This window comes from Silene latifolia, chromosome 3 (assembly GCF_048544455.1).
Source record: "Silene latifolia isolate original U9 population chromosome 3, ASM4854445v1, whole genome shotgun sequence".
Taxonomy (NCBI): Eukaryota; Viridiplantae; Streptophyta; class Magnoliopsida; order Caryophyllales; family Caryophyllaceae; genus Silene; species Silene latifolia.
Genome location: NC_133528.1, coordinates 34,413,989 through 34,425,952, shown reverse-complemented (window position 1 = coordinate 34,425,952; position 11,964 = coordinate 34,413,989).

Here is an 11,964-nt window from a genome sequence, read left to right as displayed (position 1 = left end):
ATGTGCACATCCCCTCCCGTGGCGGGTTCCACGGAGGGCGAACTAGGGTGTGAAGCCACTCCCGCAAGTGACTCCACCACAATCACAATCACATGACATTACTGTCATCTCAATCCCCTCACACCAACACTGTCACAACAATCTCCATATTACGATGATCAATAGACAACGATAAATACAATAATATGTCATGCAAAGCACAAAGAATCGAGTAGTAGGAAACCCTACCTTAGCAATCACAAAGAGATGCAAGCACGGACAATCAAAAAGGCTCCTCTACGAAGTCTTCTCCTATACAATGATCACACAACACAATTACACTTTGTACAATTCCCGACATTCCCTTCCCATATAAATGTACAGTAGCCCAAAAGATACAATAATTACAAAGATAGAACTTACCAACAATGCAACAAGAGTTTATACGGAATAATCACCGCAACTATCCACACAACTATGCTACGAAATGCTCAAGGAAGGGATTAGGGAATGATTTGGGTAGGATTAGGGTAACGTAGAAATGATAATGTGTGAAAAGTGATATTAGAAACTGACGCGGAAAATATAAAATACCCTAATCACTCTTTAATCAAACCGTCGAAATATAACTTCGCCAAACCGGACACTCGGTCGAGTGTGACGACACTCGGCCGAGTGGCCTACACTCGGTCGAGTATTCACTATACTCGGCCGAGTGTTCCTCGGCAGAACCGAAATAACTCACACAAAGAGCACTACTCGGCCGAGTAGGCTCTACTCGGTCGAGTAGGCTCCAAAGGAAATCCGTAGTGTTACAATCTTTCCCCCTAAAAAGAACTTCGTCCCGAAGTTCACACTCAACTACACACAAACACAACACCACTACACAAGACTCTAACAAACACATGAGACAACTCCAAGGAACTACACAAGCATCACAACAAGTTACCCCAAACACATCTCCCGACACGAATCAAACAAAGCAAAGAAAACACAAAACACAATTGCGACCATCTCCTACCCCCTTAAAAGACAACGGTTACGTCCCCGTAACCAAACATACCTGATCAAAAAGGTTAGGAAAGCGGTCTCGCATAGCTTCCTCGGGTTCCCATGTGGCTTCCTCCACATTATGATTAGACCACAGAACTTTGAGTAAGACCGTCTCACCCGTCCGGGTCTTACGAACCTTGCGATCAAGAATCTCTTTTGGAATTTCGGCATATGACAAGGATTCATCAAGTTCGATGTTCTCCATCTCGAGAATGTGTGACGGGTCACTCACATATTTCCGGAGTTGAGACACATGAAAAACATTGTGCACTCTATCCAAAGCTGGTGGTAAAGCTAACCTGTAGGCTACCTCGCCAATACGGTCCAGAATCTCATAAGGGCCTATAAACTTCTGGCTTAGCTTACCCTTTTTCCCAAACCTCATAACACCTCGCATAGGTGACACTTTCAAAAGTACTTTGTCCCCTACCGCGAACTCAATGTCACTGCATGGTGTAGGTCGGCGTAGCTCTTCCGCGATCTTGAGTCGCTCTCATCTTTTGGCGAATCAACTGGATCTGCTCAACCATATCTTGAACCAATTGTGGCCCTAAAACCACTGCCTCGGAACTGTCATCCCAACAAACTGGACTTCGGCATTTCCGGCCATACAAAGCTTCAAAAGGTGCCATCCCAATGCTTGTATGATAGCTATTATTGTATGAAAACTCGATCAAATCAAGTCTGTCTTCCCAACTGCCTCCAAAGTCCATAACACATGCCCTTAGCATGTCTTCTAAGGTCTTGATGGTCCGTTCTGTCTGACCATCGGTTGCCGGATGAAAAGCTGTACTCATCTTCAGCGTTGTGCCCATCAACTCTTGCAGTTCTTGCCAAAACTTTGATATGAACCTCGCATCACGATCTGAAACAATATCTTTCGGAATTCCATGTAACCGAACCACATGCTTTCTGTAGCCCAAAGCCAGCTGCATCTTAGACCAAGTATCTTTCATTGGAACAAAGTGGGCTGACTTGGTTAACCGATCAACAATCACCCAAATCATGTTGTTACCTTGTTGTGACCTAGGTAACCCCACAATAAAGTCCATAGAGATCGACTCCCACTTCCACTCGGGCACTGTCAGAGACTGAATCTTACCTTGAGGTCTCCTTTGTTCACCTTTGACCCTTTGGCAAGTCAAACACCTAGCCACAAACTCAGCTACATCCCTCTTCATGTTCGGCCACCAAAAAGTCTTCTTAAGGTCTCTGTAAAGCTTGTCACCACCCGGGTGAACTGAATAAGGAGTGCAATGAGCCTCAGACAAGATCATTCTCCTTAACTCTGCATCGTCTGGAACACACCATCTCCCATCAAAACGAACACTCCCATCTGGATATATAGAGAACCTGGAAGCTGCTCCACTCTCTACCTTTGACTTCCACTCCTGGATCTTAGGATCAAGCTCTTGCTTACTTTTGATGTTTTCATACAACTCTGGCTCGATCGTCAAATCCCCGATGGTATTCCCCTCTCGAATCATAAAGATCCCCAACCTAGACATCTCATCTCTCAACTTCAGCAAGGACATAGCTGTACAGAGCGAATGAACGCTCTTCCTACTCAAAGCATCTGCGACAACATTAGCTTTACCCTCGTGGTAGATGATCTCCATATCATAATCTCCAATCAGCTCCATCCACCGCCTCTGTCGCATGTTAAGCTCCTTCTGAGTGTAGATATACTTTAGACTCTTATGATCAGAGAACACCTTAAAAGTTGCGCCGTAAAGGTAGTGCCTCCAAATCTTAAGTGCGAAAACAACTGCACCCAGCTCCAAATCATGAGTAGGGTAATTTTCCTCATATTGCTTCAGCTGCCTCGAAGCATAGGCTATCACTCTTCCTCCCTGCATCAAGACACAACCCAAACCGTTATTTGAAGCGTCGGTATAAACCTCAAAGTTCTCACAACCCTCTGGCAAGGCTAGGATAGGAGCTGTGGTCAAGCGTTCTTTTAAGGTCTGAAACGCCGTTTCACAACTCTCATCCCAAACAAATCTGACTTCTTTCCTCATCAAGGATGTCATAGGCCGTGCTATGGTAGAGAAATCCTTCACAAATCTCCGGTAGTAGCCGGCAAGGCCTAAGAAACTCCGAATCTCAAGAAATTTCTTCGGCGATTCCCACTTGGTAACGGCCTCAATCTTACTAGGATCCACAGATACCCCCTTCTTGGATATTACATGGCCTAGAAAAGCCACTTCCTCTAACCAGAACTCACACTTGGATAACTTGGCATAGAGCTGATTTTCTCTCAAAGTCTGCAAAACTCTCCTCAAGTGTTCTTCGTGCTCTTCTTTAGTCTTGGAATATACTAGGATATCGTCGATGAAAACAACCACAAACTTATCCAAAAACGGTGTGAAGATCCGGTTCATCAAATCCATAAAAGCTGCTGGCGCATTAGTCAACCCAAAAGGCATCACTACATACTCGTAGTGACCATAGCGAGATCGGAATGCGTTTTAGGAATATCCTCGTCTGCTATCCTCAGCTGATGATACCCCGACCTCAGATCAATCTTAGAGAATACACCAGCTCCACTTAGCTGATCGAACAAATCATCAATCCTCGGCAACGGATACTTGTTCTTCACTGTAACCCGATTGAGCTCTCTGTAGTCAATGCACAATCTCATACTCCCATCTTTCTTCTTTACAAAAAGAACTGGAGCTCCCCACGGTGACACGCTAGGCCTGATATAACCCTTGTCTAACAACTCATGTAACTGCTTCTTCAACTCAGCCAACTCTTTAGGTGCCATACGATAAGGTGCTTTAGATATAGGACCCGTTCCCGGCTTAAGCTCCACGCTGAAATCGACATCCCTCTTGGGAGGCAAACTCGGTATCTCCTCAGGAAATACATCTTCAAATTCCTTCACCACGGAAATCTCAGAAGTTGTCGGCGGCTCTACTCGATGATCTCTCACATGACAAAGGATTAAGGGACACTTCTTCCTTAAACATGACTTTAAAGTCATAACTGCTATAAACCTACACTTAGGCTTTACCACAAACCCTCTATAGGACACTTTAACACCCTTGGGACTCTTTAAAGACACTCTCTTCTCGTCTACAATCTATCCCGGCATCATACCTACCCGGCCACCCATCCCGACAATCACCTCAAACCCATCCTTAGGAAACTCTAACAAAGGTTTCTTGGTAAATCTACCCTCCAATCACCATAGGTATACCCTTATATAACTTGAGACACGACACACGATTCCCCCAAGGTATGAACACATCATCTTTTACAACCTCAAACTTGCCCAAACCCATAGACACTGCATGACTCTTAGACACAAACGAATGTGTAGCCCCGGAATCAAACAAAACAAAAGACGGTACATTATTAACAAGAAAGGTACCGAACTACATGAGCATCATCCTGTGCTTCCCGCTTATCCATCATGAAGAGCTTTCCACTATTCTTCCGTCCTCCACCCCGAATCAAGCATTGGAGGTACTTGGCTTAGCTGCTTGAATCTGGGTGACACTCGTTATTCCGACGATAAGATCCACCACCACCGCGGTTGTAACCGCCCGGTTACCCCCGTCCACCTCTCGTTGCCCCATGAACCTCCCGGTCGGCTACTAGCAAAGCTCGAGTCGGCCCCGAGAGAAATTTCCCGATCGAGCTCCCCGAACCACCGCCGGCTTGTAGCTCGTGCATTCCCGCCTTTTGTGGCCTATACCACCACAGTTGAAACACGTAAGGTTGGTGTTGTCACTCACAGCCCGACCTCCGTTCTTTCCCCAACCACGAGAACCTCCTGAGAAACCAGCTCCACTAGAGAAAGCCTTGGCATGATTGAAATTCCCTTTCTTGTTGGTTGGCTGATTGTTGTTCCCACTATCAGCCTTCCTCTTTTCGGTAGCAGTCCTCTCCTCAATCTCCCTCGAGAGATCCACCATTCTCTCAGCTTGACCCGCTCTCAGATACACTTCCTTGAGGTCGAAGCAACCCCACCGGCATACGGCTCACAATCTTGCGAGACAAACCCCTCTCAAATCGGAGAGCCAAACCTCTCTGTCCGAGCTGCAAATCTTCCACATAACGAGATAGCTCCATAAACCGATGATAGTAATCAGTGACTGTCATCTCCTCAGACATAGTGAAAGATTCAAAGTCGGATCTCATCTTGTGTCGGATATGCTCCGGCACAAACTGTTCCCTCATAGCACTCTTCAACCCAGACCACGGAATAGCCCCTTCCTCCTGGTAGTAAGCTCTAGCATCATCCTTGACGTTCTGCCACCAAACTGCAGCTTCTCCTCTTAGGTAGTATACAACCTGTTCAACAATCATATCCTCGGGGCACTTAACCATTTCCATGAGAGCTTCAATCTCACGGTGCCACTTCTCGAGCAGCTTTGGTTCGCCTACCCCGTCATATGTGGGAGGGTGGAAACGAGCGATGTTGATGCTAAGCTGGGTTGCATCCACATTTCTCTCGTTTCCTTTTCCCACATTTTTGAGAGCTTCAAGGAGAGCCTGTTGTTGCTCAATCATGCGAGCAACCTCATCAACAGACATCTCCGAAGCTTGGATCTGCGCGGGAGTTCTTTTGGGCGGCATTTTGAGCTGGTAAGAATGAAAGAAACGTAAACACATGCTCAAAATATAACATCCCTCCGCCATAAGAACACTCGGCCGAGTATAAATCATACTCGGTCGAGTAAAGATCACTCGGTCGAGTATCCTCTCAGATACTCGGTCGAGTATCGACTCCAGAGACAAACATCAAAGCACAAAAAGAAGCACTCGGTCGAGTATAGCAACACTCGGCCGAGTGGACCATACTCGGTCGAGTGTACCCCCATGCTCGGTCGAGTTACTATAAACAGTAGCGATTGCTATCTTCCTTCAAACAACACTCGGTCGAGTTCCCGTATGCTCGGCCGAGTACTCAATACTCGGTCGAGTGCCTATCATGCTCGGCCGAGTAACACTATTTACAGGTTAACACTTTACAATCCCTTTATCATGCTCAGTATTCTCATAACAATACGTAAGAAAGCAAAAGCCATGTTATAAACATATCATCATGCAGTGCATATATCAAAATTTTAATGCCACATTGTAAACATATCAGCATACTATTCATGCTTATTCGATTTCTAACATAACAATCATTTACAATCCATTTCTTCCATCATTTCTCCCTTCATCACCTTCACAACTTTAACACACATATATATTCAACTATCAACTTTTACTAGCCTTCATCATCACATACATGTACATGCAAAACCTACTCTCACCACTTTTCCCCATGTTACCGGTTTGAGTTAGTGAGGGCCAAGTTGCGACTCCGGGACGTCTCCCGAGTCTTTGCGGTAGCTCCAAACTACTCTCCCCGGGTTCATTTTAGTTAGACTCCCTAGGTTCATTAAATTCATTCGTTTAGGTGCCGGAATCTTCGGCTCTGATACCACTTTGTAACACCCCCTCATACCAAGGTACCTTACCAGGACCACCCAAGTATGAAAGACTGTTACCATCTCGGTTGCCCGAGGATTAGTACATATCAAAAGCGTCTGAACTGAGCACATTTATTAAAGTAATGTAAAATGCAAAGTTTACAATATCCAAAACCAAATCCTGTCTAAAGAAATACAACTTCAAAGTCTTAATAATAAAAGAAAACTCGCTAAGACTCAGACAGTGATGCTATGACTCGTGGTGGCAAATCTCCCAAGATAATCCCCAAGCTCTCACTAGCAAAACCTGTCAAGCCTGCTCACCATCCCCGAATGGATCACCGCAGATTCCACAAACAACAACGGGGTCAGTATTATGCAACACACAAGACAAACAAATGCAATACTCGTCTGATCATCGTCAACTCCCAATCACCCTGTCTCACATAGTAACTGACTACACACTAAAGTGTGTAGCCCTGCCAGATTACCCATCGCAACAAGTAATCCTCGCCGCCAGTGGGTGACCGCAGCCGATCCCACCTAGTCCAGCTCCTCAACGAGCGACAATAATCCCTGTCCCTTAATGTGCACATCCCCTCCCGTGGCGGGTTCCACGGAGGGCGAACTAGGGTGTGAAGCCACTCCCGCAAGTGACTCCACCACAATCACAATCACATGACATTACTGTCATCTCAATCCCCTCACACCAACACTGTCACAACAATCTCCATATTACGATGATCAATAGACAACGATAAATACAATAATATGTCATGCAAAGCACAGCAACTGAGTAGGGAAACCCTACCTTAGCAATCACAGCAGTATGAAGCACGGACAATCAAAAAGGCTACTCTACGAAGTCTTCTCCTATACAATGATCACACAACACAATTACACTTTGTACAATTCCCGACATTCCCTTCCCATATAAATGTACAGTAGCCCAAAAGATACAATAATTACAAAGATAGAACTTACCAACAATGCAACAAGAGTTTATACGGAATAATCACCGCAACTATCCACACAACTATGCTACGAAATGCTCAAGGAAGGGATTAGGGAATGATTTGGGTAGGATTAGGGTAACGTAGAAATGATAATGTGTGAAAAGTGATATTAGAAACTGACGCGGAAAATATAAAATACCCTAATCACTCTTTAATCAAACCGTCGAAATATAACTTCGCCAAACCGGACACTCGGTCGAGTGTGACGACACTCGGCCGAGTATTCACTATACTCGGCCGAGTGTTCCTCGGCAGAACCGAAATAACTCACACAAAGAGCACTACTCGGCCGAGTAGGCTCTACTCGGTCGAGTAGGCTCCAAAGGAAATCCGTAGTGTTACAGATAATAATACTTCAATTAGCTATGAATGTCTTAGTTCAGTTTCTAAATCTAAGATCGAATTCAGAGGAATTTTTTTTGGCATAAATCACTCGAATATTGTCCCATCCTAACCTCGTGTCAAATAAACCACCAACACGACAACACAATAATTTGCTTGTTAGATAGAGAATTCGAACCTGAAACTTAATGTCCACCGCATCGATCTCCCTAGCCTTGTGCCTAGACCTGTCAAACGCGTCAGTCGGGTCGGGTCATGTAGGGTCGGGTCATTTCCGGTTACATGTCTGTTTCGGGTTTGTTGGTTAGGTCTGTTTCGGGTTAAACAGGTTGGGTCATTTTCGTATCGGGTAAGGTCAGGTCAATTGCGGATCACATTCAAGTGCTATAATTCGGGTCAATTTCAGACATCGGGTCAATATTTTCGAGTTGGATTGATTCTACGGAAAATTCACGTGGTGCCCTTGAATTTTGCCATTTTGTACGTGGTACCCAATTTTTTAAGTTTGTGCACAAAGTACTCTTGAGGTTTGATTTTCAAGCATGACGTGCCTTTTTTATCGTTCTTTAAAATTTTCAATTGAGCATAAATCATAGATCGGAAATCGGATTATGACAATTCTTTTTTTCAAATTGATTAACTTTTCGAGATCTATAATTTGACAAAACAGAAATGGTTATTCGGAATTTTAAGATCGAAGTTATGGTTGATTTGAGGTTTTCGTACAAAAACAAACCCGACAAAACGTCAATTGACATTCCCCCCCCCCCCCCCCAAATCTATCAATATATATATATATATATATATATATATATATATATATATATATATATATATATATATATATATATATATATATATATATATATATATATATATATATATATATATATATATATATATATATATATATATATATATATATATATATATATATATATATAAGAGAGTTTTTTCGAGCGATTCTAGGCTATCCACATCATCACAAATTAATTTAGGAAAGTTGTATAAATAATATTTTTGATGTAAAAAATAAAGTGGTAAATCTTTTAATTACTATAATAATATATATTTTCTATTTTATAGTCAAGCGATGTTTCTAATTTTTATATAAAAACTTTTACATTTTATTTGGCAAAATAATGTCGGTAAAAAAATTATGAAAATAATATAATCAGATTCGTGGTAAGAAATGCTATCATTAGAGTATATCTTTCATATAATTTGCACATATTTAAGATGTTGTACTTCTTAAGATGTTATATGTTCTACCTTGAACGTATAAATATTAGAATTCTCTCACATTGAAAGATTAACACAAGGTGAGCTAATCCTATGATTATAAATAGAAGACATCGTCCTTGAAACTCAGATATCAACCCAAAATCTTTTGAGTCTCTCAGGTATTGTCTTAGCAGAGTTCCTTAGAGTTAAGATTTTGTATCATTATCTCCATAATATGATATAAAAAATAATGTGGAGGATATTTTAATTGTTATAATATATATTTTTTATATTTTATATTATATTCAGTGATGTTTATAATTTTTATACAAAAACTTTTACATTTCATTTGCAAAAGTATCGTTAAAAAAATTATGAAAAATATATAATTAGATTTGTGATAAAGAAATGCTATCATTAGAGTAAAGATTTCTTATCATTTGCTCATATTTTAATTATGATAAAAAAAAGGGAAAAAAATCGTATGAACATAGTATATAGAATTCTCTGGTTGATCATACCTATCCAAGTAAAAATCGAATATCGAATATTAATCGGGTTGGATGTCGAACTAGGTGCGAAAAAAGATGATGTACTTCTTAATTCTTAGTATGTTATTTGTCCCACATTAATAATTTAGGTGTTGTTAATATATAATGTATAAATAGTAAAATTGTCCTACATCGAAAAATTACCATAAGATGGGGTGATCATATGATATGGTTAAAAAAAATTATGAAAATAATATAATTAGATTCATAGTAAAAAAAAATTGTCATTATTGGAGTATAGATTTCATATTATTTGCATATATTAAAGATGATATACTTCTTAGGAGTCGTTTGGTTCGAGATGAAGGAGTGAAATGGAACGGAGTATGATATCATAGATGTATAAGATTCCAACTCCATTCCATCTCAAAGTTGTTTGGTTAAATCTAAATAAGTAAGGGGAATAAATGAAGTTTATTGAAGGGGAAAAGGTGGATGTGAGTTTTCAAGGGATTGAGATGGAGTTAGAATCTATTGAGTATCCAATTCCTCCAAAATCACCCAACCAAACATTTGAATTATTCAATCCATTCCATTCAATTCCATACTAGCCAACCAGACATCCATAAGTATGTTATATGTCCCACATTGAACATATAAATAATAGGATTGTTCCATATCGAAAGATTAGCAAAAGGTGGGTGGAGATATGATTATAAATAGAAGGTATCCTTTGAACTTAGATATCAATCCAAAATCTTTTGAGTCTCTCAAATATTATCTTAGAGAGTTCTTAGGAGATTATATCATTATCTCCATAATATGAAATTAAAAATAATGCATGTGGAGAATGTTTTAATTATTATAACACATATTTCCTATATTATACTCAAGTGATAGTTTATAATTTTTATATAAAAGCTTTTTCATTTCATTTGACCAAAAAGTATCTTTTAGAAAATTATGAAAATTATATAATTAGATTTGTGGTAAAAAAAATATTACCATTAGAGTATATATTTCTTATCATTTACATGTATATTTATACATTATATATAATCTCTTTTTCAGGATGACTCCTATTTATAATTATATGATCACGCCACCTTATGTTAACTTTTCGATGTGGGACAATTTTATAATTTATATATGTAATATATTCATCACACTAGATTATGTTTCAATGTGAGACATATAACATATTAAGAACTACACAATTTTTTATATTAACAAATTATATGAAATAGATACTCTAATGATAGCATTTATTACCACAAATCAAATGAAATGTATAATTTTTTATTTAAAAATTAGAAATATCACTTGAATATAATATAATATAATAAATAATAAATTATAATAATTAAAAGATTCTACACTTTATTTCTTGCATCCAAAAATATTATTTATAATACTTTCCTAAATTAATGTTTAGAAAACTCCATCTTATTAATCATCTGAGATGGGACAATTCAACTATTTATATGTAGTATATTCACCACACCTACATTATTTTTCAATGTGGGACAAATAATATATTTAGAAAAAAACATCATATCAACATAGTATATTATTTTCTCATTATTAATCGGGTTGGATGTCGAACTGGATGCGAAAAAGATAGTGTATTTCTGACAATGTTATTTGTTCCATATTGAAAAATAATGTAGGTGGTGTTAATATATAATGTATAAATAGTCGAATTGTCCCACATCGGAAAATTACTAAAAGGTGGGGTGAACCTATGATTATAAATATGAGTCATCTTTGGAACTTAAATATCAACCAAATTTTTTTTGAGTCTCTTAAGTATTGTCTTATTAGAGATCTCTTATTAGAATTCTATTATTTTCTCTTTAATAGAAAATTTTTTATTTATTATTAATTTTTCTCGAATAATCAATAAACGGTAGAAGTGTATGTATTTATCATTTATTTTCTTTGAAAGAGATACTTTAATCATATGTAAACAAATGATTAGATGTAAACATTAAAGTTTTAGAACATTTTTTTCATTATAACCAAGTTAATTAACCCGTTGCAGCGCACGGGCTTTCAACCTAGTCATAGAGTATAACGAGATAATCATTTTAGGCTAAAAATTGGCCGATTCTGAATTCCGGTCTAGGAGTTATGCTCAATTGAATTTTTTATAGTGACAAAAAGGTATGTTATGTATGAAAATCAAACATAAATGTATTATGTACATCTACTTAAAATATTGAATACTATGTACAAAGTGGCAAAGTTCAGGGATACCACGTGAATTATCGGTTGATTTTATCGGATCCTGTATCATCTTAAAAACTTGAAAATTAGGCTAAACATGAAATTTAGGTGTGTAAGAATTTGTAACGGTAGAGTTGTGCCATCTTACAAGTCGGCTTAATCGAAACCCATAACTTGCCTTTCTTCTCCCACTTC